The sequence below is a fragment of the Ciconia boyciana genome, chromosome 3, assembly GCF_034638445.1.
Source record: "Ciconia boyciana chromosome 3, ASM3463844v1, whole genome shotgun sequence".
Lineage (NCBI taxonomy): Eukaryota > Metazoa > Chordata > Aves > Ciconiiformes > Ciconiidae > Ciconia > Ciconia boyciana.
The window spans coordinates 53,629,052-53,655,893 of NC_132936.1; positions in this window are offsets into that span (position 1 = coordinate 53,629,052).

Consider the following 26,842-nt stretch of genomic DNA (forward strand, 5'->3'; position numbering starts at 1 on the left):
TACTTCAGAGGATGCACCAGCCATTTCAGAGCTCCCAGCATTCCTTAGCCAGATGTTTCACAGCAAAATATTTTCTCAGCTGGATGGGAAATCAGTGAAACTGCAGAAAGCAGTGGTGGGAATAACCAGCCTCAATGATACACTTACGTTCTGATTTCATTTGGGAGAATGGCACAAAAATCTGAAATATGAATCCCCGTCTTACTCCTGATTTACCTTAATAAATTCCAGTTCCAGCATAGCAAATGTAAATAGACAAACATGGACTACACAGAGTGTAAAAATGTGGAACCTATTCAGAAGTTATTACAGCTCATCCTGCTTCCAATCATACATTTGTTCTACTTCGGTATGATAAATGAATGTTCAGTGTATGTTTGCAATGATATTTATGAATGTCAAAAAATTGTTGTTCCTACTGCAAGGAGTTTGTGGAACTGAGTTGCATCAGGCCTGAAATCATGGCAAAGAGGTTTAAAGTGATTTTAACTGATTTTGATAAGGTATTGAAAAAGGAAAAAATCTGTAGTCGCTCGGGGTGAATCCTGAGCTGTAACAGTGTATATCTATTGCTGAATTCCCTGCCCAAAATGGTTGTCTGAGTTAATATCAGTGCATTTACAGAAAATTGTGAGTTGAAGACTGGAATCCTCTAAAAATCCAGATAAATGTTGAGCAAAAACTTTGGCAACAAAACAGCACAGATTTCTCCTATAACTGTCTCCCTGCTATCTTTTTAGAGGACAGGCCTCAGGACAGCCGTCTCCAGGCAGTGGTGAGAAAGGCAAAGGAAGCAGGATTTTCTACCAAGAAATACCTTGTGATACTGACTTTCTTGTTGCTGAATGTCATGTCTCTTGCAGCAGCATGGCCTCCAATAATAGCCTGGTGTTAAAGTGCATGTAGTGAAGCGGGGCTGAGGGGAGGAATCTGGAGAGACCTTAAAAGGATAACTGTTTTTGGGTAGTGAGAGTGCGTGATCTGGCTGTCTGCACTGGAGATGACTAACCGATTTATATTGATCTTAAATGTACCGTGAAGAAGCCTGTGTAGAGGGGAAAGCTCATCTTTTTGTCCAGCTTTGAAAAGAGAAAAATACATATATTGATGAACTTGTAGACTTGTCTCAACTTTTCCCATTCAAAATCTGCCACAGTAAATCTGACTTCATTTGTCTCAGTAAGAAAGAGCTTGGGGGTTAGCCTTGTCATGTATCTTGGTTACATGTAGAAATCAACATCTTCAGCTCCTCTCCCTCCCTCCCCGAAAAAAAAAAAAAGAAACAGAAAAAAAAGCAAACCTAGTCCAGACTGAATTTCAACTATTTTTTCAGGAGTTTTACTTCTAATGTTTCAACTTAGTGTTGGAAGCACAAGCCCTGGCTATGAAACGTAGATAATCTATCACAGAAAGCAGTGATGTTTCATGGGAAATCACTCCACGCTTTACCCTCGCAACAGCTTGCAACAGAAAAGGATTATCTGGTATATATGATCCATCAGTTTTGTCAGGGCTAGAGCAATTATGAGTGATGCTGCATTTATACTTATGACCTCTCAGTAGCTGGCTGGTATTAAAATCATGTAAGGGGAAATTACCTGATTTTACAAGTACTTCTAGTTACTGACTGAAAGCACACACCGCCATTACAGAGAAGTCTTTTCCTAATGATCATTTGAGAAAATATAGCTTCTGGTGGGCACAGAAACTGAAAAAAAAATGGTTTACCAAAATATTTTTTCCTGTGGATCAACGCATTCTCCCATGCTTTTCTGATGACACCCTGAAAAAAAGACACAAAAAATAGCACCCTTTTCAATGTCAAGAACCCAGGCCTATCTTGCTTCACCTGAGAGTATTTCCATGACCAAATCCAGACTCACTTAGCTTTTTAATTATCACTGGCTGGTATCATGTGCTATCTGGCACTAAATCCTGAACCCTGTCTCTCTTTCCATATGTACTTCCTTCTGATAATTGTGGCAGCATTTATAAAGGTACTTCTGACCTGACATTTTTTACAAATCTGAATTCCAGCTGTATGCTTGTCAATGTATAGAGCCAAATGCGCTTCATTTATGTTCATAGAGATCTTATGCTAAGTTACTAATGTCTCCTGTTTCTGTAAGTAACGTTACCAAAGTCTGTGGAAATACTGAGGATTTGGACATGATTTGGACATTTAGAATTCCAGTTTGGCTTCCTGGCCTTTTGGCCTCTCAGCACATATTTTTGTTCTTTTCATTAAACACTTTCCTCAGGATTAAACTCAGAATGTCATTTTGTCGGCTCCTTCCTATTTGTGTCGGTACAAATCCCTTTCATTACTTCTTCCTTTGGCATCAGTTAATGCTGCTCTTGGGCTGGAAAGTCAGTTCCTGTGCATGCTGTAATCTTTTCCAAAGCCCTCGTCATCTCCCTCCTTCTCCCTCCTGTCCTTGGGACACCGGTTCCTGTACAGGGCTCCTGGGAGCGCTGGCTGCTGGTTCACGGGGAGCTGGCAGTGAGCTCCATTCAGGCTTGCTTCATTGTTTCCAGTTCTAAATTATATTAGAAGTTAAACTCCATTAACATTTTCCTAATATTACTTTCCTTCACACTCAGTTGGTGCCATTGCCAGAGGGATGTTATGCGATCCCCTTTGGGAAAGAGAGTGATCAGCACTTTTCCAGTTGGGAGTGGAATGGGAGGGAAGTGGGAGCAACTGCGTGGGTGGGGAAGGTGGTGGGGGAGGAGATGGAGGAGAGCTGGGCCAGGAGATGGGCTGCCTGATGGAGATGGGAAAAAGCACTTTTTGGTCTTTCTCCTTCTGGTAACAGGTCTCCTCGGTGCACTGATGGTGGAGATGGATACCTGTCCCGTCCTGGAGTAGTTATGATAGGAGGAAGAAATGAAAGAGGAGCTGTGTGCCTTCAGTCCAAGTAAGGACGAGGGGCCAGTCCCTCGGTACGGGGGCCTGGTATGCGGCAGTGTGACTGCGAAACCACAACTGATGTTTTAGCTGCCCCGCACAGCTGACAGTGGACTGAAGCCAGGAGCAGCCAGGCTAGGTAAACCTCTGTGGAGCGGGCTGTGTTTGTCCTTGCATATTCCAGGCTCTAGAACTAGGTATTTCATCCCTGCCTAGCTTTTAAGAGTGTAAAACAAGGAATACAATGGAATGCTTTTGACAGAAAGCTGAAACAGAAAAGGAGGACAAAAATTCTCTTTTAGTTTATGATTAGTTTCTGCAAGAGGATTGCTTCTGTCCCAAGTTTGCATGACTTATTTTAAATAAGTTATACATACCATATTTAATAGGAATTGAATAATATTCCCTCTATTAAAGAGGAAAAAGTCAGATTTCCAATGGATTAAAAAAATTCAAGATACATGCTCTAGCCACCTCTTATTTTTTCACATTTAGGAACTGATAAACTTTGCACTCATTTTTCTCAGCTCTTCAGAGGCCCAGGCCAAACACAGTTCAACTGAAGCTGCAAGCCGAGGAAGGTGACAGTGACTAAGCTTGGATCCAAGCCATGGTCACCCATTTCCTGTACTGGTGCTTTAGCTGCTTCCTTCCTGCAGACTGCCTGTGTCTGAGGTTCCCAGGCATTTGCCAAAGTTTTACTGATGTTGCTTTTTACATATGCAGACACTTACTGCACGTAAATATTTTTACCTTTTACCACTGAAGTTGGGAAATACTTTTTGTGTATATGGGCTGTTCTTTAGGCCATGTGCTACGTGTGATGCAGAGCTTGGCAGCTAAGCAGTAACTGCATTAGCAATGTTTATAGTCTGTACAGAGCAGAGATAGACAGTGCCCAGCCTTTTCTCTGAGTGTCCTCTGGGGGATCTGGCTGTCCTTCTTCCATCCAGCCCAGGCAGGGATCTCTGCGGGACAAGGGGAAGGATTTCTTCTTTGCGGGCCATGGAAGAACAGCTGAGATATTTCTGCCTTGTTTGACAACTCCACTTCCCCTCTCCAATACCATGCCCAAGGTGCTTTCTCTGCAGGGAAGGAGAATGCTTTTGAACCCACCTTCCAGCTGACTGGCACAGACAGCTTTCCATGGGACCTTTGACTGGGAAAGCAATGGACAGGGTTTCATGGGAAAGAATATTGCACATGGAAAAAGGGCTATGAAGACATTGTCTTGGGATGTTGTGTTGTCTTGGTGCCTTCTTGTTCTGTCTCTCAAACACCGACTGGTATCAGAAGTCAGTTGGCTCCTGCAGGTTCGTGAAATCAGAAACGATGAGTATTTCCAATCCCCTCCAACCCTCCCCACCAAAAAGCTTATTTAAAAACAAAGCAAGCAGGAAAACAAAAATTACCTCATCAAAGCAGATTGTTTGAACAACATGTCACATTCCTGTCCCTGAGCAGATGGCAGTGATGCGTTCAGTGAGTGGATGCGCTCTGGCTTACGGTAGGAAGAAGTCGACAGCAACGGGAGCTGGATGCCAGTGTCCCTGTCACTCTTTGCGGTGGTGGTTGGGAATAGAGGAGGTGTATTTCTTGCCCCTTTCTGCCACCATGTTCAGACATGGTAGAGGTTGCAGGTTGCGTCAGAACTGTCCTCACCTTTCCATCCTCCCCATCCCAGAGGAGAAGGCTCTGCCTGGCTGCTCACTGGCACCCCTCTCCTCCCCCAGGCCACAGCAGTGGCAGGAGCTGCTCTGCTGGGGAGAGGGGGCTCCTGTTGGGTGGCTGGTTAGGCAGGTCCTGATGCCCACATCTCCTTAAGTGAATACAGGGAGGCAGAGCTGAAGTTGCCTGTGGGTTGGCCTTCCTTTAGATAACTCTGGATAAATGATGCTACTGTATTTGGGTTAGTAAACTAAAACAGAAGGGAAAAAAAAAAGAAAAAAAGAAGGGAAAAATGGAAAAAAAGGAAAAAAAGAAGAAAAAAGACCTCACCCAGATTCTTATCTTTTTCAGATCAATACGTTCCCTATTTCAAGAGTTTTTGGCCAAGTGTGGAACAGATAAAGGGGTATGTATAAAGTGCTAAAGTATTCCAAAAGTATTTTCAACTAGCAGTCAGAGAGGTGTCTATTTAGTGAGTCTAATCAAGAATTGGAGAAACAATGGATCCGTGTTTTGGTGACCTGAGTCATGCAGTTAACACATTTTGAAACTGACTCATGATAGATTAGTAAATGGAATGCAAAATGCAGGTGTTTGAATGAGAAATACTTAGACATCCCACGCTAACCCTGTCAAAAGTTGTTGGCATATAAAGCAAATGGAAAGTTCATACCTAAATGCAGAGCAGAAGGGGAGCAGTCTCAGAGGTAAACTGTTGGTAATAATGAGAGCACAGACACCCCAACATCAGCACTGTGCAAAACCAAATGCAAAACAACAAAGTAGAAGAAACAACACAATGCAGAAAAATATCTCTGAGCACACTAGGAAAAAGCATGAGAAAGCAACTATTCATTTGCGTGGTCCCAAGCAACTTTTCAAAGCTCCTTGCCCAATGCTTGTAATTGACTTGGCAAAAGTAGTATCCTATGCTGAAGATGGATCTTGGCAAGTACTGCTGCATAAAGAAGTTTTTATCTGGCCACATTTGGGATCTCTAGCAAGTAGAGGTGTTGGAACAAACTTTTGGCGATCAAACCAGTTGCAGGACAGTATTAACAGTGGCAGAAAGAAGTACTCAGATTTGCAAAGAGCTGCATCAAAATAAATGACTTCTGTTGCAGGGACATGTAGCTGGCCTGACAGATGGGCTGCAACCATATCCTTCTCTGTCAGCTTGAAAGTCTCAGAGAAACAGATTTGAATAGAAATAAGGGGAATATAAAGTATTATAAAGTTCCATCCATGAGGCACCTATTGGCCTCCACTGGGCTGTCATTCAATCCAGAAAATATAACAAAATCCATACTAGAAGATATTAAAACATTTCAGAAACTGTCTAATCTTGTAAAAAAATACAAGGCTTTTGGTTGTGCAAAAATCCTTCAGCCTACACAGGCAGAAGCGTAGCGTGGCCAGGTTTACCTTAGTGTGCACCAGCCATGTCATGCATCAACAATGTTGTGAATACCACTGCTGGGCTAAAAGAATAAATTGAGGCTAGCAGCTCCAGAAAGATTTCTGCATGTACGAGTGAAATTGCATCATTGCGGCTTTCTCCAAAAAAGAAACTACCTTCTTATCTAGAATGGTGTGAATATATATTGTCAGCAGAGATGAACAAGAGATGTAGGGATGCTCAAAAAATTTGCAACATTTTTTCTTTTTTTTCCTGCTGAGGGATATCATTGTATGGAAATCGAAATGTCTGAAGCTACATATTAACTCCAAAACTTTCGTTGCACAGGGTGCTCAGTTCTAGGACAGAATGATGCAAAGAGAGACTGAGTTAGTGGGAGAGAGAGACTTGGTGGTGGGTGGAACACCCATGTGAATGTCACTCTGGGGTAGGTCTGCATTTCTTTCACACTCCTGTGTTTGTGATGAAAACATTATAAAGGATATAAAATTTCCAACAAACCAAGATTTCACAAGATAATTTAAATCCAAGGTATACCCTTCCAGCTTTTTCTCTTTCCCCTCATCTTAACTCTCAAAAGTCCTGAAAGCATTGAGATGGGACGTATGTATAAGAGAACATTTAATGCAGAAAGACAGCTGAATCTCATCTGTGTGTTCACTGGGATCAACAAATATCCCGAGATTACACTGGATACATACTGGAGAAAATGTATGTGCTGGAAAGCTTACACCTGCCAGACATGATCAGAGATATCTGGAGTCTGGTGAAAAGAAGTGGTTTCTTGCAACAAGTTAGGAACAGGCTTCTTCACTGCATACTTTGAAAATATATTTTATTGCAGACTTATGAGTTTCATGTTCTTTTTTTTCTTTGATTTGCAAAACTTTTTAAATATTTTCACTGGAGATGCTGACCAAATAGATTCCATTCAGAGCAGGCTTAGGTTTTTTAATTGCTTTTCATGCACCTGTAATCTAACCATTCTCAAGGGCATAAGGACAGCACTTTGAAGACCACTGCTGATATCAAATCATGCCTACTCTTTAGCCAATAAAATGACAGAGCTTAGTTGGTTTTCAAAATTGACTAGGCTCAATTGGTGACAGCTCCATGAAGCAAACAGAAAAATGCAGTTCATAATTCTTGAACGAGGATACACTTCCACAGAAGGCATGAGGGCAGTCCAGGACAATGCTTCATTTGAAGAAGCCTGTGAATAATGGTTACTATACCTCTGGTTTTATCTCAGTCAGTTTATATTTTACTTGAGTGTCACTGTGCAAAGCCTGTTTGCTTCAGTGAAGGGTCAAGACTTGTTCTTAGAAGCTGAATAATTTTTCCTGTGAATATGCTCTGAAATTCGTAATTCCTCTGTATTAGCCAACAGATTGTATATCTCCTAAAGCTGCACACTGACTGTTAGGTCTGCTGTTACCTGGGTACGAGATGAGAAGGTATCATGAGGCTTAGTATTCACTGAAGGTAATTTTGTGCATGTTCTTCTAGGTTTACTAGGAAATACTGGTCGTTTATAATGAAATTATTATCCCAGACCTATGCAATTTACTGTCCCGATCACTGGACTACAGTATGATGCCATTGCTTTTGTTAGCCAAAAGTTGACCCCCATCTGTCTCCACTTTGAAAAGGCCTTTGCAGATCCCTGATGGATATAATGTTAAATTATATCTTAATAGGGCTTTAACAAGACCTTTACAGAAAGGAAAATACCACCCCATACCTCTTCATTGTTTTGTGTTTTAAACTAGCTCTGCAAAAGCTAATAAACTATGGTAGAGAAGATACTTCCTTTCACTACCAAAGCTAAATGGAGAAATGTCTCATCCTGCTGATTTTTGTGCTTTATTTTTTTGAGCTTCCAGCTGGTTTGAACTATATCTTTTGATTCAGTGCTGTCTTTGTCTTTGGTTCTTTTGCTGACCTGCAGGAAAACTGATATTGATTTAGGTCGGTTGCTTCGACATTCAGCTCAAATATCCAATGAACATTCGACTGTTGCTCACTGCCATATCTATCCCTCTTTATCTGAAAGTGTTTATGTGCTTTAACTGAAACAGAAACATTTCAAGAGGAATCTCCAAATGCAGCATCAATGAGCTACTCATTTCAGGAGCAGGAACAAGGAAATATAGCATCACTGTACAGTAAAATACAGAGAGCTCTAGTTGCAATGAGAGAGCTATGAAGAGGTATTTTATTTCTGCAGCTGATCCAATTGTAAATCTCCTAATTTCCTCATCTGATTGCTGAAAAATGCTCAGGGAGGGGGTGTGTGTGCCCTAATCTGCCACTGCATCACCTCAGGCTCTCATATTGCAGCAAAGCTAATTATCATGTTTCCAGCAACACAGCATGATCTCACATTTGTTTATTGGAGGAAATATAAATATGGCTTTGAAAACAAAAGCCTTACATATATATTATGGTATGAAAAAGTAAGGGATAGAGGGGAAGGAGAGAGGAAGGAAAAGAGAAAGATTCCCTTTTTACAAGGTTTATTGTTCCTTGGATTGTGCTGTAGACAGTCAGATAATTTTCTCCTGTGAATTGTGTGACATTTTACACCTAGTGAGATTGTGGCATTGGGTGTGCAAAGGCAAAGCAAATCTTGTGTTGTAGGAAAATGACCTCACAGGGATCTTTTTATGCTCTCTTGATAGCTCAATATGTTATGTGATCCTCACCAAATTAAATTTATATAGGGCAACTGGCGCTGCCCTGACTAAACTGCCTTGATTTTGCTACTGCAAACACTCATGTGCATGTGGAGGCATGCTAGTGCTCTCACAATTCATGGCATCCAGAAAGCTTTATTTAATGTTCTCATTTTTATTTGTTTACTTTGTTAGCAGGGAGACATCCAATCAAGGTGGCAGTTTGGTTATTTTCTCTAGTGTATTCCTGATCAGACTGAGCATAGCAAACATGGCTTGTCACGTACCTCCCCTGGCAGCTCCACCATTCATGTGAAACTTGTGTTTCATATATCCCACTAGAATTATATCAAACATGCTGTTCTCTGGGAGATAACACACTTATTCTAAAACATACCAGATTATAAATATCTACTGGCACACAGAGGCTTCTTAGACAATAACAGAACAATAACGGCTCGGTCCCTGCAGCTCCCCCTGCATACAAAACTGGACTTCTGTTCTGTCAGCTCTCTGGGAGGAGGAAGCCTTTTTAATGATAAATCACAGCTGATGGGATTGAAAGGATCAAGGCACTACCCCGATCCAGCCCCTTGCATTCAGGAGGGAAGGACCCTGTGGTACTCTGTTCATTGTGTGCATCTGACCTTTCCTTAAAGCTACTGAGTGCCTGTGCCATAACTACCTCATTAGTCAAAATGTTCCACCAACTTTACTGACAAAGAAGTTTTCCTAGGATGTGAACGAGATATACCTATTTTTCATCACTAGCCTGCAGAGTGTTACTCTTGTGGAATCCAGCATGAGGAATTATTTTTCTCCCTGTAATAATTTTCCTACCTCAGATAATTTGATGAGGTCAGTACAGGCTGAATGACAGATGTTCAAGGGAGGTGAGACTGGAAAGGTCACAAACGAACTGGGCCCAGCAGCACTGAACCCTATAAGGGGTCCCCATTTGATCCACTGAAGCATGATGGCAAAATTTGAGTGTTGCTTTTTTCTTTGCCATTCCTCACTCCCATTACAATGTCAGTTTTCCAGCTGAGGAACAGAGAGCACGTCCCATGACCAAATAAGCACCACCACCCCTGCTGTGCTGCTGGCTGACAAACACCCACCCAAGCTACTTGGTGAATAGGTATCTTCCTAGTGTATAGCTCCATGCACCTCAGTTAGAAATAATCTGTGAATGATTCATGAACAGGGAAGAATCTCAATTCAGTGGCTTTTCAGTTCCCCCTGTGTTGGTATCATACTTCCTTTTATGAATATTTTGAAGCTTTGAAATTTTAGCCTAACATATGTATTCTATTTCCAATTTATGTTTCCTAAAAGAAAACTTACTCACACTCTTTTAGTATATCAATAATATTTAGGACATCTACAACCTGGAGTGATTCATCTAGCAGGTAGAAACACCGACAACAATACTTTTATAATATAAAATCAGTGCAATCTTTATAAGCCCCATTGCATTCGGTAATGCCTTCCAACCACCCTTAAACTTTGTAAGAAATGTGTGACATCTTTAAGTTTGAAAAGCAAGTTCAGGAATAGGACTTCAGAGGACAAAAAAGAAGAGAGACAACACCCTGTAACAGTACCAGTACCTGCACCTACAAAAGTTGTTGGGACTGAATGTTTTCAGAAGAAGAGTAGTTTCTCTTTCTCTGCTGCTTTTTTTCATAGCAAATTTTTTAGGAGTGGAAGAAAGAGAAATGTGTTAGATAACATCTGAGCTCTCTGCTAAATTCTTTCAATGTTACATTCGTTGGAGAACATGAATATAAGTTGTGTTTGAAAAATGACACCAACATTTAAGTGGTTTTTGTAAATGGATCAGAGCAACTGTTCAGTTCTGAGGTAACCCTTACTCTTTCCCTGTCATTTAGGACAGTGAATTTCTTGTGCCACGATCACCTGCGAAAAAGTAAGGAGGACTCTAATCTTTGGTGCTAGTTTATCAGTTCAGTTGTACTTTGTTGCAAATGTCTGATTTTGAGCATGCAGCCTTGCTGCTTACCATATGACTTAAGCCCATACTTTCCAGCAAAGGATCATCTTTAAGAAAGACTTACTCCAATTTGTTAACATGTGTTTACTTGCTTTGTTGAATCAAGATCTGTGATTCAGGTTGTGAATCCCTATTTTCCAGCAATGGCAATAAAGAATGATGGGGGTAGAATCATAGGCAGACACTCATAGGATCATGTAGACTGATGCATTCAGCTCTATCGATGGAAAATGAAGTCTCTGACTGATAATATCTGATATTTCATTTGTCATTGTTCCCCCTCTTTTTCCTTGATAACAATAGATATGACTAGTATCAGGCTTTTCTTTCATCATGAGCTTTATTAACCAGCAGTGGGAAGGTACTTCAAACACAATACGAGGTCTTGATTTTATGGATATAAATATAGCGTATATTTAGACATAAAGATAATGCATTTCTTCTTGAATTTAGGTTGTATTTTTGGTAAAAAATAACTCATATATAATTTCTAGTTTATAATTATAGGATGTCTGTATCTGCATTTCTCACTGCTTAGGAGTGCAGTCTAAGTGCTTCTGGAATCATACCTCTTCCAAGGGCATTTTTTCAGTCTGATCATATAGTGAGGACAAAGGGAAATTTATATCTATCAATCATGTTTAAATGATGATCAAAATAGTGTGAAGGACATAAGCATGAATTTGGAAGGGAAACAATTTAGCTGCAAACCTACTGTGTAAAATTATCTTTGATCTTTCAGAAGGTTTAGATTGCTGCAGTTGTGTGCAAGAATTCATTTTGTGTATTTTTGAAAGTATTGTAAATTAATGATAAAAAACCAGGAAATGTGAAGACAATGAAGAATCCACAGCTAAACTAATTACTAAGAAAACAGTCACAGGGAGCAGTAGTGTAGTAGCATTTTCTAGAGATCTGGATACACACACACTCTTTTGCACTGAAAAGCTCTGTAGAAAGAACAATAGTAAATACATAGATGACAACCTCAATCAAATGTACAAAGGACAATGAAAGGTAGAGAACAAGATCAAAAATCTAATCTGCAAAGTTATTTAGGCCTCTAATCATGGACACCAAACTAGTTCTGGTAGGTTTTAGATAGTCAAACAACTTGCGGATCTGAATTTGGGGTTTTTGGTCACTGGAAGGCCAGTGTTGCAATTTAAGGGAATCATTCCTGCTTCCTCTCCTCCCTTGGTTATTCCAGTTTTCACAGACTGTGAACTTTGATTTTCCTTGGACTGGCTAAGGGCAGCAGGGCTATCCACTGTATTTGCCAATGTGGTACTCACACCTTTGCCTTTTAGCTGTGATTTGATGTCAGTTCCCCCATTTCAGCACCTTGTAGGATTTAGAAACAATCAGGAAATCAAAGCTATTGCATCCTGGTGAAGAAATCCAGGGCAGAAGAACAAAAGTAAGTTTGAAACTAGCTTAATGAAGAACTCCTTGAACCTTTTTACTAATGTAAAACAGAAATGCACCAAAAAATTGAAAGTGTTCATTCAAAACCAGATGAACTTCGTCCTCTTTCTCTCTGTGAAATAACATGAGATAACAGTTTCATACATATTCTTGGTGTGATGAATGACCTCATCACCATCATTTTTTACTTCATTTATGATTCTAACCCATCTACTGGAATTTTAATTCACTCAACATTTCACAATTCTCTCAACATTTCACAAAACACACAGGAGCAAGTCTTCTTTGCCCTTGAAGTATTGGTGGCTTAGTGTTTTTTATTTTATTTTAGCCTATGGATTGGTCACCAAAACTGTGTCTACGTAACGCCTGTGTAACTGTGGCTATGTAATGCCTGCCAGTCAGAGCCAGTGCCAGAACTGTGTGCAACAGTCTTGGGGCTAGCACAGCTCTGCTTCCACCAGGGAAGCATCTCTCCAGTCTGGTGTGTTCCTCCCTCTGTCATCTCCAGGGCAGTTCTAACTCAGACATGCTTGTTTAACAACAGATGGAAACGAAGGTGAAGAGGAGGGTAAAGAGTCAAAAGAAGTTAAAAATATTGTAATCTGACACAGAAGGATTGTGCTGCTAACATTAAGAGACAACACAAGCTGAATAACAGAACCTGAGCAGCATTAGCACTGCCTGAAGGGGAATTCACTCTATCTCCTTCCAAGACATGCATAATGCACATGTCTGCTGATTTTTTAATTTGAATTTGTCATTTTGTCTCCCTTGTACTTCATTGGCAGAGCAAGCAATAATTATGAGTTTTGTGCCATGCAACTAACCATATCAGCTGTTTAATAGCTTAACATCTGTTAGGTCTTCATGCACCAACACTATGTAGGATGTTCTGTGGGATGTAATTATGGGTTTAAAATTTGTGTGCCAAGGGCTCAGGTAACTCTGTAAGGTTTGAATATACCCTGATATAATGACTTACTATTACTTTACTATATCTTACTATTACCTATATTAATTAGTAATATTAATAAGTCATACACATTTTTATGCTGCCATTTCTGTGGCAGCCATTTCAGCTGATGAAAGTGCAACGTGTGTACAGATGTGCTACCTTCTACTTCAGTCTCAAACAAGAAGATCTGCTTCAGTAGATCAGTATGTAGGTACTGTCCATGGAATAACCATGTTTACTTTAGTGAAGCAGATTTAGTGAGAGCAGATAAGGTACTTTAGAAACTGTTCTTTTGGCTATATGAAGCTTTGAAAAGCTACTAGAATATTTGTGCAAGTACCAGGAGCAGCTTACAAAATCAAGGGCTATGTTTTCAAATCTAGTGGGCAGCCTGAGAAGTTTGTGAAACATGGAGTCCAGAAGCCAGACTTATTTGCCCTGTGAGCCAAATGACCACTTGGAGCCTTTCTCTGGTGTTTTTCAAATTCTGTGCTCTCATAAACTGTTCCATGAATGTTATGCAAAGGGAGTGTTAGTCTTTGCTCTCCCATAATAACAAGTCCATGCAGGATGTTGTCGGGTTTGTTACAGCAGATAGGTAGAGAGCCGAAACTGGAATTTTGAATGACAGGAGGATTTAGATACTTAAATACCTTGGGAGATCTGGGCTGAGTCCTTTGAGTTAAACTAGACATTACTGTCACAAGACTGTCACATATAAACACAGGCTCCAACTCCAAATGTCAATTCCTGAAGTGTTGATTATTCAAAGACTTCACCTACTGACTATATTCTTCCCTGGCTCTGCATCTGTTCAGTCACAGCAACATATCCAGTGCTGCCTGGCATGGGGCTGAAAAAGGAGAGCAATGAATTCTGTAGTTGCCACAATTATCTACACAGGAGACAAAACAGAGCTTTCATTCTCCTTTTCAGACTACGTGGATCCAACAGTTGCCATAATAGTTAATAAGCCTTTGACAACTTGCCTATAGCATCAGATTTTTTTGCACTCATGTTACACAGGCATGCTCTTTCTTGGTGGCTCGGTGAGCCAGAAGCAGCCCTTTGCTTTTCCCCTGCAACATTTGGCAGCTATCTAACACAGCAGTGCCTTCATGGTGTCTCAGCCTGCCATCATGCATTGCTTCCCTGTCCTCTCCTTTGCCTCCGTGCCCTCTTGTAGCAATGTTAATCTGGTTTCCCTGCCGTGCATTTGCATTTAGTTTTGCATAATTTGTCAAAAATTAAAATACATGTTTAAGCACAGTGAGACGACTGAACCCAGAAAGTGTTTGTTATGAGCTACAAAAATTCTTCTGTTCCCTTCTGCACAATTTCATTATTTTTATATCTGTATTCCTAGTGAAGAATGTATATATAGAGATGCAAGACTTTAAATATGGCAGTGCTTGGCCTCAAGTCCTGGTTTGTTTTTTTTCTAAGGAAACCCTGGTTTTCAAAGAACAAATCTACATATTACAATAAAGCAAAATGTACTCATACCAGACCTAACATGAGCCACATGTACAACCATCCAGTGCAGTACAGAGAGATGTTACCTCAATCCAAAATATAAAATAGTTGTTTCTGACTACCACTGTGTCTTGGCTAACAAGCCCTGTTTTTCCATGGAGGAAATTAATTTGGGGCAGAACTGCATTTATGTGGCTACAATACTTCAGGAACCAATGACATCTCTTGTGATGTTTTGTAGGCTTGGACTTGAGAGTCTGTATTTCCATCCATTGTGCAGGGTTTTACAGTGCATAAATAAATAAGCAATTCCAAAGGGAACCAAAAGGTAGATTCAGAGATAGATAATGCTCATGCAGTAATTTTCAAACAGTTATGTGATGCAATGCCATTTCTCAGGCAGGCATATATCACCAAGCCTTAGCTAGAGGAAATCAATACAACATTACTAATGGAGGTTATGAGGCTCTGCAGTTCTAGCAAGTTTATCATTATTTTTAGTTTACTGCTTTGTAGAGAACTTTTCTATTCAGGAGGACCAGGTTCTGTGGGGCATTTGAGCAGGGGGAAGAAGGTATATTTCACCTTCTCATCTCTTATGGGCTAGAGGTTTCATCTGAGGCAATGACTTCAGCTTCCTCCATAGTCAGATTAACAACCTCCCAAGAGTGGTTGATGCCACCTGCAGCAGACCTTCACTTTAGGATGAGGTGAGGCAGCCTCTGATGGTGCCTGTCCTTCTCCACTGGTTATAAAAGAAACCTAGGAAAGTAATTTCGGACTAGACGTCTCCCTTTTGTACAACTTAAATTAGGCAAGAGGAAGAGAACTCAGAGTATTTTCCAGCCCTGGCTGCACAGGCACAGAGCTCCAGTCACTCCTGCTGGAAGCTGTAGGCTATGGACCCGCACTCAAACCCTTTTCTCAGGGGACTGGCTTAAGTCACAGCCCGCTGGCTTGGTGATTATAATACAGGTGCAGCAGCGGGTTCACAGCCACACACCATCCTCCTAGGATAAAGCTGCAGCAATTGTTTGTGTTAATAGGGTTTTAAATTGCGTGAGGAGGCACAAAAGGTGCCTGAGAACTGGAGATAGAGAGGTGAAAGAATGATGCAAATATGGTACTCTAATGATTGAATTTTACTTCTTGCAGTGGTCCTAGCTCTTTGGATGGAACAACAAAGAATGAGAGCGATCCTTTATATTATACTTCAGTCTGCACTGGCTTTGTGAAGCTCTCACTTTAGGATATGCCCCTAAAGATGTTTTTGATTTATGTCATGGAGACCTGTACAGGATGCCTTTCTCTTTTTGATCATGATGGTTCAATCAGATTTAGCTGCTACACAGCGGATGCTTGTAGTGTCTCTATTTCCCTGCACTGGCACGTCTAATTTAAACAAAAGTAATTCCACATGGTGTAAGGGTATTTCTAAAGAGAGACTGTGATGGAGAGAAAAATATTTCTGCATTTCCCACAGAATAAAGTGTTTGCACTAGAGACATCTGGAAACGTGTCTCACTGTACACCTGATTTATAGGATCAGAAAGAGATATGGCATACTGATTAATGGGAAAACGAGATACTAATTCAATTTTTAAAGAATAGATGTTCAGAGATTTTTAGATTGCATTACTATATTCATCTGTTTCCTTTTATATCCTACAATAAAAAGCCTGCCAGATACTGTAGTGTGATGTATTTTGGCTGGGATGTTATCTCATCTGATGTCTTGAAGCTGAAGTCATTTATTTAGACACTGGGAATTAGCATCAAGCTAATCTCGTTTCCTTAATCCACTACCCACCAATGCAGCCACATTATATGGATCTAGGAGCTCTGTAGGTAATGTATGCGCAGGACACTGAACAAATTGATGTGAGCTATAAGTCTACATGTCAAATAGCACTCAACAAATAAGCATTTGCAATAAATATGTCAATTTCCATAATTCTATAATTTTAAAGAGTCATTCAAATGTGTGTCCCTGGGCAGCACTTTCATGTTTTATCAAGTACACTTGTTTATACTCAAAGTATGACTTTTCATATAGTTCCAAAATAGTTTTTTTCTTTTGTTCTTAAACAGAAACGGCAGAGATACAGACAATGTAGATAAACATAATTTAAGGACTATGGTCAAAGCTACTTACTGATATTTAGTAGGTCTGTCTGTTTTTCTCTCTTCCCAAGTTTCTATTTTCCATGCATTATATGATAAAATGTTTCCCTTTCTTTCCACAGAAAGTATAGTAAAATAAAATTTTTGAAAAAGCCTGCTTTAATACTTGCCAGGTGGTTAGCCTTGGCCCCATGTGTTATACTGACAAACCTAACGTGACAACTTTGCTTAAATTAAATTCTGCACTGTGATATAAAAACATGAATCAATCAAAACTGAAGTGATGGGGATCATTATTACGCTGGGTGTAGTAAGAAAAAAAAAGAAAAGACTCAATGTGAAAGAAAGGAATTTGTTCCACAATGACAGGATGAAAAGAAGGTTTGAAAGCTAATCCTGTGATAACGGAGAGCTTCCCCTAGCTTTTTTGCTGTTATCCAAGGAGATGCAGAACAATGACTGTTGGGTGTCTGAGCGTTGTGTATGACTGCAGGTGTCACGGTTCTCACTCTTTCTTTCTACATTGCTGCTCTCATAGCCAGCAGGAGCATTGCACTATATTTGTAGCTGCAGTGAAAGGCAGTTTCTGCCCAGACTCTGTCACTCGGGTTTGACTGGTGGATGGAAAGGGCGAGAAGGGCAGCTGTCTGCATGTAATGTTCCTGGGAGGGAGGGAGGGAGGGAGGGTGAGATGGTTCCAGGCAAAATTTGTATAAAGTTTTGGGAAGCTTGACGCAAACCAGGCTTTGTGGAATTATGGTATAGTGGTTCATTTTCTGAAAAAGATGTTCACAGTTTCTATTCAAACTTAGTATTTGTCAGCATAGCGAAAAAACAGTTCTTCTAGGATTATGGTTATGCTGAATTTTATGGAAAAGACTAGCCCATGACCAAAACGTGTCTCTGTTAAGTCAAATAAATTTAAATTTATCTTAATTTTTTTGAATACTGACTAGCTTCATTCTGCTTGCTGGTTTCTGCTAGGATTTCTGGGAGCTTTGTTTAAGACACCTACACAATGCTGGAGTCAAGGTGTCAGACTGGCTGACATGGAGAATGTGGGGTAACTTGCTTTGCTGAGCTGGACATGTCCTGCATGTTTCATGTGTATCTGGTAATTTCTGAGGATTTCTCTTGCCATATTTGTCCAATTTGCCCTTGAGCTCCTGTAAACTTTGAACATCCTTTGACAGAGCGATTCATTGCTCTCCTCTTCCTTGGTTTCTGTTTTCACTGGCCGTACTAATGTGGTCTGATGTTCCCTAGTTCATGAATTGGTTATGCCTGCTTCAGTTTTGGTGTGATATGTTCAAAACAGAAGATTACACTGTTCTACCAGTACTCCAGAGAGCTCCACACTGGCAGTGAGCCTTGCTTCAGTCAGCTCAGGGTTACCCCATCCCTGCGTGTGCGTGGGGTGGGCGAAGAGGGCAGGGAGACGGGTCGGAGGGTTGCAGACCTTAGCACTAATGTGGAGTGCATGTCACTGGCCACACAATGACACAGCCCTCTTGTGTCCCTTGGCAGCGTTCAGCCCTGCAAACAAGGCTTCAGACATTTCGTTTGGAAGATCAACGGTCTGCTGATCATCATCTTTGCTTTTAGAGACAATGCAACAAAAATTTAGGGGTATTACTTTAGTGCAGAAAACAATGCCTAGGTCGACCCCTGAGGTTACAAAAAGTAACGTGAAGCAATTTTCAAGCTTTTCCCCATTTCCCTTTTGTTTGTACGATATTTTGTTTGGTTTGAACTTGCTGATCTTTCTTGTGCATTTGCCTGGTGATCTTGCCTGCTGCTTTAGCTTTCTGCTCCTTTTGCCTTGGTCATTCTCCTCCAGGGGAACCATTCACTCCCTAAAGCTCCTTGCCTTCCTCATTTTCTTGCAGTGTTTCCTTTCATTTCTTCATTTCCAATAAGGAATTACGATTTACTACTGAAGTTGTGACTATATGATATGGAAGGCCACTTATAAATCAGATCCAAGGGCACTTCTGTTCTTGCAGATGTTTAGTTCGAAGGACGGGCTCTGAAAGGGTAACAGGGCAATAGTATCCTTTGTATCGTGTGCAACCGTTTAAAGTATTTGCTCTGTTAATAACTTTCGTGTTACTCGGTGCTACTAAAATGTAAAGCTCCTGCAGGAAACACCTGCAATGGTCAGAGCCTACACGAGGTGGCAGTACTGGTATCACATTGGTTTTCCTTTTTTGGGCTTACTGGTTTCCAGAAAATCTCCCTGTAAATTAATTGATTCATGTCAGAAGTGGGCAAGCTTGCAAACACGTCCATCTGGTAAGCAGCTTACTATATTTCTATATAAATAAAGAAGATCATCCAACTTTTCCAGGGTCACTCCGCCCCTCAGATCACAAGAAAGTCTGTTTTCAATGCAGAAAAATTCAGATCTGTACCATGCTCCAAATGCATAGCTGAGCACATCCTGCCTGGCCAGATAATTATATGCAACTGCAGCGCCTGACGACTGGGGGCACAATGAATCATGCCTTGTACAAAACCATGCACAGATTTGCTAGGCAATCTGGGTAAAGTCACTTTCAGCTTCATGGAGATGTGGGCAAGACTGACTTCTGTTAGACTGAGTCCCAGAGAACAGGGCCTTAGAATGGGAATTAAGTGGGTTTTAAGCCATCTACCACCAGAAGAAAAAGTAATTTCATCTTATGTATGGCCCTATTTTCATAAAATACTTTAGCTATAAAGTGCTTTAGTGGATAAAAAGCTCTACATCAGAATCAGATATTGTTATTACAATCAGATAAGTCAATGGAGAAAAATGAAACAAATGTTCTGGTGCATTTTATTCTGTCTCCTTCTGTTTTCTAAGGTTCTGATGCCAAACTGCTTTTCTCAGATCAGATTTTGTTATTGCTACTTTTTAAACAAATGAACCAACTGACAATGTGGCTTATCTTCAGGGACACTGAGGCCTGTGTTTCACCTAAAAATGTCTTAAGTGTGTTGCAACCAGCAATGAGAAATCCCTTGCATTTGCCATCCTTGTTTTACTCTCTTTCTCTGAAAAAATTAGAAATCAGCATTCCCAGGCAGATCACTCAAAGACAATTTTTTCCTATGCCTGGGGGAGCTCTGGCAAGCTATGCCTGGGAGGACAGGAGCAGGTCTGGGCACCTGAGAGTGGAAGGGGTACAGGGGAAGTGTGACACCTGTGGGGTCACCTGTGGGAGACATGCAAGGTGGCTCATCCCTAGCAGCTCTGAAAATCAGTGACCCCCTCTGCTCTGTGAGCCCCTGCTTCAAAGTGCAGCAGGTCAGGGGATCACAACTCCACTGCGCTGTCGCGGGGAGAAGCTGCATGACTGTGCTGTAAATGTGGGAGGTACAGGCCTACCTGCAGGGCAGGTAAGATGGGACTCAACCATATGCTCAACAAACTCAACAAACACTGCCTGCAACTGAGCCTATCTGCTCCATTTGGTTTCCCTGAGCCTTCCCACTCCAGCTCCATCCTTTCTGTCCTTCCCTGGGTATTCCAGGCTGGAGAAGGACATTGCTATAGAGAACAGATGCTGCTAATGGACTATTCAACTCAGGTCATTGTAGACAGCCTCTTGGCTACCCTGGGAATTAACAACAGGAAAGCCCAGCAGCCAGTAACTCACCAAAACCCCTTCCCAGGGCTATGTTTCTGCAGCTGCAAACCAAGTCAGCCAGCAGGAGTATGGTTCCCAGAGGAGATGCTTGGGAACAAGACCGTAATGAAGGACATGCAGATGGGCCGGGGACAGTGCTGAGGTTCTGTGATTTGAGGATATGGTGCATTCTCTTGGGTGCCTGTGCTTCCCACCTCCTGAATGTGCTCCAAGGTTTTGTACTGCTTTTTCTATTTCCAGAGCAGCTTTAGGGTAGAGGCATGCAGATATAAAGAGGGTGCACAGGAAAAGCCCCAAACCCTTGGAGCTATTTTGTGTCTGAACTTCTACTGAAGTCAGTGAGACTGGATCCTTCACATCCCTTTCACGGTTTGGGCATGAGGATTTTTACACTGAAGGATTATTATATGTGTTGAAGTAGAATCCAAACAAACAAACAATCAAAAGGTTTTTGTAACTTTTTTGAAAAATTGAGAGAAAAACAATAATTTAAAAATAATTCACTGTGATCTTTAGATTTTAAGGCTTCTCGGTGAGTGCAGAGAAAACAAATGAAGCAGTGTAGGAGCAGACAGTTGACATGCTGCAGCTCACCAGAGGAGAGGGACAGCACTAGGCTCGGCGAGGGCAGGTATCCATGCCTTTGCCTCAAAAGCTGCCACCTTACAAGAGAGGTTCTTACCAGCCCTCTCAGCCCAAAAGTCAAGGACCAAATAAACAGCAAGACCCTCTCATGCTCCTTTTCCATATTTTCCTTCTAAAACCAAGCCCTTTTCTTGAGCATAATCACTAACTGCTTTAAAATCTTTGTTCTGAATTATGACCTGAATTCACTGGATCATAAGGCCATACTTTAATTAAAAAGAAAAAATGACCAGATAGCTAGACTTGCAGGCAGGGAGCAGACACTGCTTTCATACATTATGTGTTTTTACAGAATCTGTGAGCACAGCACAGCACATTTTGCAGTTAGTTTGCAGTCCCAAAACCCTTTGCTAACCTGGGATGCAAATTGTTCTTGTCTGCAGTGCTTGACACTGAAGCCCTGGCTGTATGGTAAAACAAGATTATGTCACCCTCCCTCACATCTGCCTTTCTTCTTGGGGAATATCTCAATTCAGTGTGATTCAATTGCAAATCTGGTTTGCTGAGGAACTATGTACTTAGAAAAAGTGCTGAAAGTACTGATTAAATGGCTTACAATCTCTTTTCCCTTGTGCTTTGGTGACCACTTGCTTATCTCATCCAAGCAAAGATGAGTAACAACTTGTTTTGTTTTTTAATTTATATAATAATAATAAAAAAGCTGAAATAGCAGCCAAAGAAGGGGAAAATGCATTATTCATGCATCTTCTCTTTGTTGCTCAGCCATCGTGGTGGTCCAGTGATTCCAGCAAACTGTTTCCAGTACTGCTTTTACAGTAGAAAAATTCCTTGAGTTTGCAGTTACCAGTACACAAAGGAATTTTGCCTGAGGAGAAAAGAGAGTGGCTGGGGAACAAAAACTACTAATCTGTTATCATTCACTCCGAAAGACATCTCCCCCACCTTAGAGCAGGCACTTTTGGTAGCTGGTTTGAGTAGATACTCTCCTTGAAGGGATTATCTCATCCCTAGTTCTCGTCAACTACAGAGCTGACAAACACAATAAATGAAAACATCCTGCTTTGCTAAATTAATGGCTCACGCAGGACTGCACGTGCTGCTGATCCACAGGTGCCACTGAGCTCCTGACTCTTCTCCTGGTGGAAAAACTGGGCGGGCTTCCAGCTGTGACTCTGCTGCTGACATTAGACTTGCCAGGCTGTCAACAGGCACACAGCATTTCTCCTCAGCATCTTATCTGGCAGAATATAGCATTGTAGTGCTCTTTTTATTTTCCCTGTAAAACTATATTAATTCTTAATTGTGTCTATGTCCTTAAAAGTACACTTTGAAAGCATAAGCAGATTCAAATCAGTCAGGATCAATATGAGAACCAACCAACCACTTTGTTCTTAGGGCAAAGCAAAAGAAAACATATAACAAGCAAATCCGAGCCTGTGACAATGTTCAGACTCAGCCATGCAAGTTAACTAGCAAGTGTGAAATGTACATTGCTGAATCATGAAATCAGATTCAGCTTAATCACATGGAGAGTATGTAATTTTTGAAGTTTGCTTTTTAAATAAAGAACTGCCTGCACTGATGGCACCTCTTTTTATATGCAAATAGCAGAAAGACAGCGCATGGAAAGGAAATTTCTTACTCCCTGAGCCCGGACAGTGCGACCTATTGCAAAGATGCAACAGTGAGATTGCTGCAATAGGAATTCATGCCTCCTTACAGAGGTGTGCCACGCAGCCCCTGTGGTCAGCCCAGCCTCTGGTGCAGTGGGCATTGCTTCCACCAGGAACAGCTGCCAAAGTGGGCCCTGCATTTCCAGGCGCTGTAGGGACAGTGCATCTCTGACTTCTGTTAGTGCACTAACCACGCCAAATGCTAAGTGGTAAATTTGATAAATGGTTTGAATGGACTGATTTCAGGTGAATGTTCCTCGTTTTTAAAGAGAGCTTTCTGAGGGTGAGAGGGAATTTGAATACGAGAAAATATTCAATATGAAAATGTCAACAACTTTATAGACTACTGTAAACAAAGTGTTCAGAAAACACTTAATTTTCTCTCAGAAATGAAAATGGTTCTTTTCTCTGAGGCATAGTAAGAGTACTCAGATGTGAAAGAACTAGTAATCCAGAATAGGGCAATAGTAAGATAAATTCAGCTGTGACAAGATGATTGCCTTTTGCCTGCATGTTATAATAGGTAAACATAAATCAGTCAAGGTGTGCAACTGGTCGATCACTGGAAAACATGTAAAAATACCTGAAATTGTTTTTCCACTTAGAGCTGTAGCAGGCACAATTTTTGCAGAGCTAAAGTGGTCTCCACTTCCACTATGTGCTTGCAATGTGATCGACTGGGCAAATGATTACAACTTTTTCCAAGTTAGAGTTATGACAGAATTCATACATCTGCATTAACAGCCGGGATTCTGCTCCAGGCTAAGACTGCTAAATGTTGTTGTTTTCTTATAGGTGTCAATATGTGTGCTGGCTGCCCAAGCTTCCTTACCAATCAAAGGCAATTTAGTCAGTACAGTCAATGGAGTTTTGAGAGCTCTTCAGGTGAAGAAATGGTGCTCGCTCTGAGCTCAGCTGAGCAGCTTTGGACAATCCATCAACTAGGAGCTGGATTTAGTTGTCTAAACTTATGCATCTAATACAATTTAAGACGCATGAAAATAATCGTCCATGACCTCCAGAAGGCCATGAATTTCCCAAAGATCCTGTGTTACATCTGCCTGATCTGTGTGGCTGTCTTGGATACCAGAGGACATCTCAGGTCATTGTGGACAGCTATGTTTAGGCACCTGTCCTAACTCCATTGACCACAATAAGAACTTAGACGTATACCTCACATTATATACATACCTACACTCATCCATTCACACATAGGCATCTATATATAACATAAAATATAGATGTCTATATAAGTATGTATAAGTATAATTATAGATGCAGATTCAAGTGGATGTGTATGTATATATACATAGGCGTTTCTCTCTATGTATTGCAGATGTGTAATATAATTATATAAATATATGTGAACCTAGATGTACTTATATGTGTACATATACTAGTATACCTCTACATGCATGGATTAAATTTATGTCTTGTTCATAAACAGCTTTTTTTTTGCTTTCATGAAAGCATGATTTCCCAAATGAAACTTTTATTACACTGAGAAAATCCCACCTAATACCCCCCTCTCCTCACTAGGTAGCAGTGAGGCTGGCTAAAGAGCTACAGCACAGAGAAGTTGTGGCCTAACAGTAAAAAGACTTTGAGGTAAACTACTCTGAGGCCACTACTGAAGCAGTAATACTGGCTGGTATCAATTCACATTTTAAAAATTGGCAGCTCAGCTCCTTGCCACTTGGTGCCTTGTAGATCCATTAGACTTCCTTCCCCGCTTTCCACATTAATATGTTAGGTTTACAGTGAGAGTGGGCAGTCCAGTGGGACTGTATGTGTTACATTACAATATCAGATAATTTCTGCTACCATGAAAGAAAGTAGGGCTCTCCCAAAGTTATTTTAAACTGAAGTCTTCCGTGAGGACCACACAGCCAGCATTGATTGCAATGGGGTTGCATGCGGATAACAGAGAGTCTCCTGGTGCAGTTCGTTGGTCAAGAGTTTTTCAAGAGTATCTAAAGATTCCCCCATCCTTTTTGGTGAGAAGCTGTAGTGACCAGAGGTGGGAAGGGGACGGAATGTCCTCTACAGAGTGAACAACAGGTAGTAACTTCAGCACTCCTCAAGAAAACAGATCAGGAGTCCAGAACAAGGGAAGGAAATTATGGTTAATGAGTTTATGCAGGAACAGGTCACCTGTTCTGTATACATGCCCAGGTCGACGGCCCTCTCCTCTCCTCTCCTCTCCTCTCCTCTCCTCTCCTCTCCTCTCCTCTCCTCTCCTCTCCTCTCCTCTCCTCTCCTCTCCTCTCCTCTCCTCTCCTCTCCTCTCCTCTCCTCTCCTCTCCTCTCCCCTCTCCTCTCCTCTCCTCTCCTCTCCTCTCCTCTCCTCTCCTCCCCTTCCCACTACTGGAAATGCATTTCCAGTAATGTATTATTTTGTGTGGGGTTTTTATTTTTTTAATTTTCACAACTTACATATATAAACATATTAACCCCCCTTGTAACTATTTTCTCCTTAAAGTGCTCCTCCCCTGTCAGCCCAAAGTTCATCTGTGCCCTAATGATCTCTTTCGGTTCCAGTGTGAATAAATGAGGAATGTCACTTACTCCTTCAGGAGTGCTAACTTTGGCGGTTATGTTTACTTTTAGTAATGAGCTTTAATTACTTTAAAAATGACAATATTTTGGACTGAATTTCCACTGACTGCACACATCTGTACTGGTGGGACTGTACGTACTCTCTGATGGCTGCCCAGGGCTCCCCTAGAACATGATAACACCTGTAGTCCATTAGTCTATAAAGCAGTAAGCAAGCAGACGTTCTCCAGATTTACACCAGGAGATTTAAACTAGTAGCTCTTGCCTTTCATGTCAAGTAGAGGTTGAGACATCCTGGATCTTGCCTTCTATCTCACCTAGTGTAATGGTTTGATCATTCAATGTAAACAATCATCTGCTCACTACATGGCTTGCTTTGGGTTTCTGTGAGAGACTCTGTCAATGCTGCTTTCTGAGCAGAGGTCTCTGGACTGATGTTTATTGATGCTTTCAGGTATAATGTGTCAAATGGCATTCCTTCAAGTGGTCGCCCCATAAAGTGACTGCTACAGAGGCAACACAGTCAGAGATCTGTTTTCTCATTGAATTACATGTGGTTGCTGATATTTCAGGAGTTAGGAAGTTGAAGGTCATTGTAAGATGTAGTTATGTTGTCTTCTTAAAGATGTTTAAAATTGTGATGGAAGATGGTAAAAAAACCCAAACAAACAATGTTGCTATTGGCAAGGATTTTCTGTGTGTACATGAACTAGATAAAAGGATGATTGTGTTTCAAAGCCAAGCACTCAAATGTTAGGAAATTCCAAAACTGAGGCTGCTTGTTCAGCTTTGTGCCTCTGGAGACGTTTCCCCTCCCTTATTCTCCAGTCTCTAGGTCTGTGCCTGCCCTCTGTGATCGCTGGTCTTCTACAACCTGAACCACATCTCTTGGATCATCTTCTTCAGTGTTTCTGGGAAGCACTGAACCCATAGGAGCAGCGCCAGGGTCCCTGCCCCCTTCTTGCATGCCATGCTCCTAGACAGTCCTTGACAACTAAGAGAGCAATTATGAAGCAATCCTACCTAGTCACAAGCTGGGAGTGCTGATAATGAGCTCTGCAGGGATGTGGCTTGCTCTGCTGGGCTCTCCCAGCTCTGCATGAGTGCAGGGCATGCTTGGTGTGGACAGACTAACAGTCTAGAAGGGATTTCTGGGATAAAGTTCCACTGAGCTTTTCCAGACTGCTTCTGCCCTTCTAGGAGTGGCAAGAAGATAAGTGCATAGCTTTGAGATCTTCAGGAGCAAGATAGACTCCTGCAGCACACCACAGTGTTGTGTTGAACTACCTCTGCCTGAACTAGCTTGGGTAGTGGGAACAGTCTTGATGGAAAGTGAGATAAACTGGTCCTCTTGTAGAGAAGGCTCCTTTCAGAGGGAAGGGGATAGGAATTAGCGGTGGGAAGGAGCAAGGAAAGCAGACTTTTGCTTTGGCATCCAGAATCCTTTACAGGAACCCAGAAAACTAATACCTCCTGGCTTCTCTGCCATCTCCAACAGCTCAAAAATCAACAAATCACAAAAATCCTTTTGAGGTGATTAAAGATTAAATAGAAGGATAAACAAACCGCCTGTAACCCTGTCTCTCCTCCTCCTTCCCCACTCTCTGCACATAACCAGTCAGTCCTAGGTGAATGCCAGAAGGGCCAGGTGTCCTCCCTTTACCTCCTGCCACTACCATGAAGTTTCAG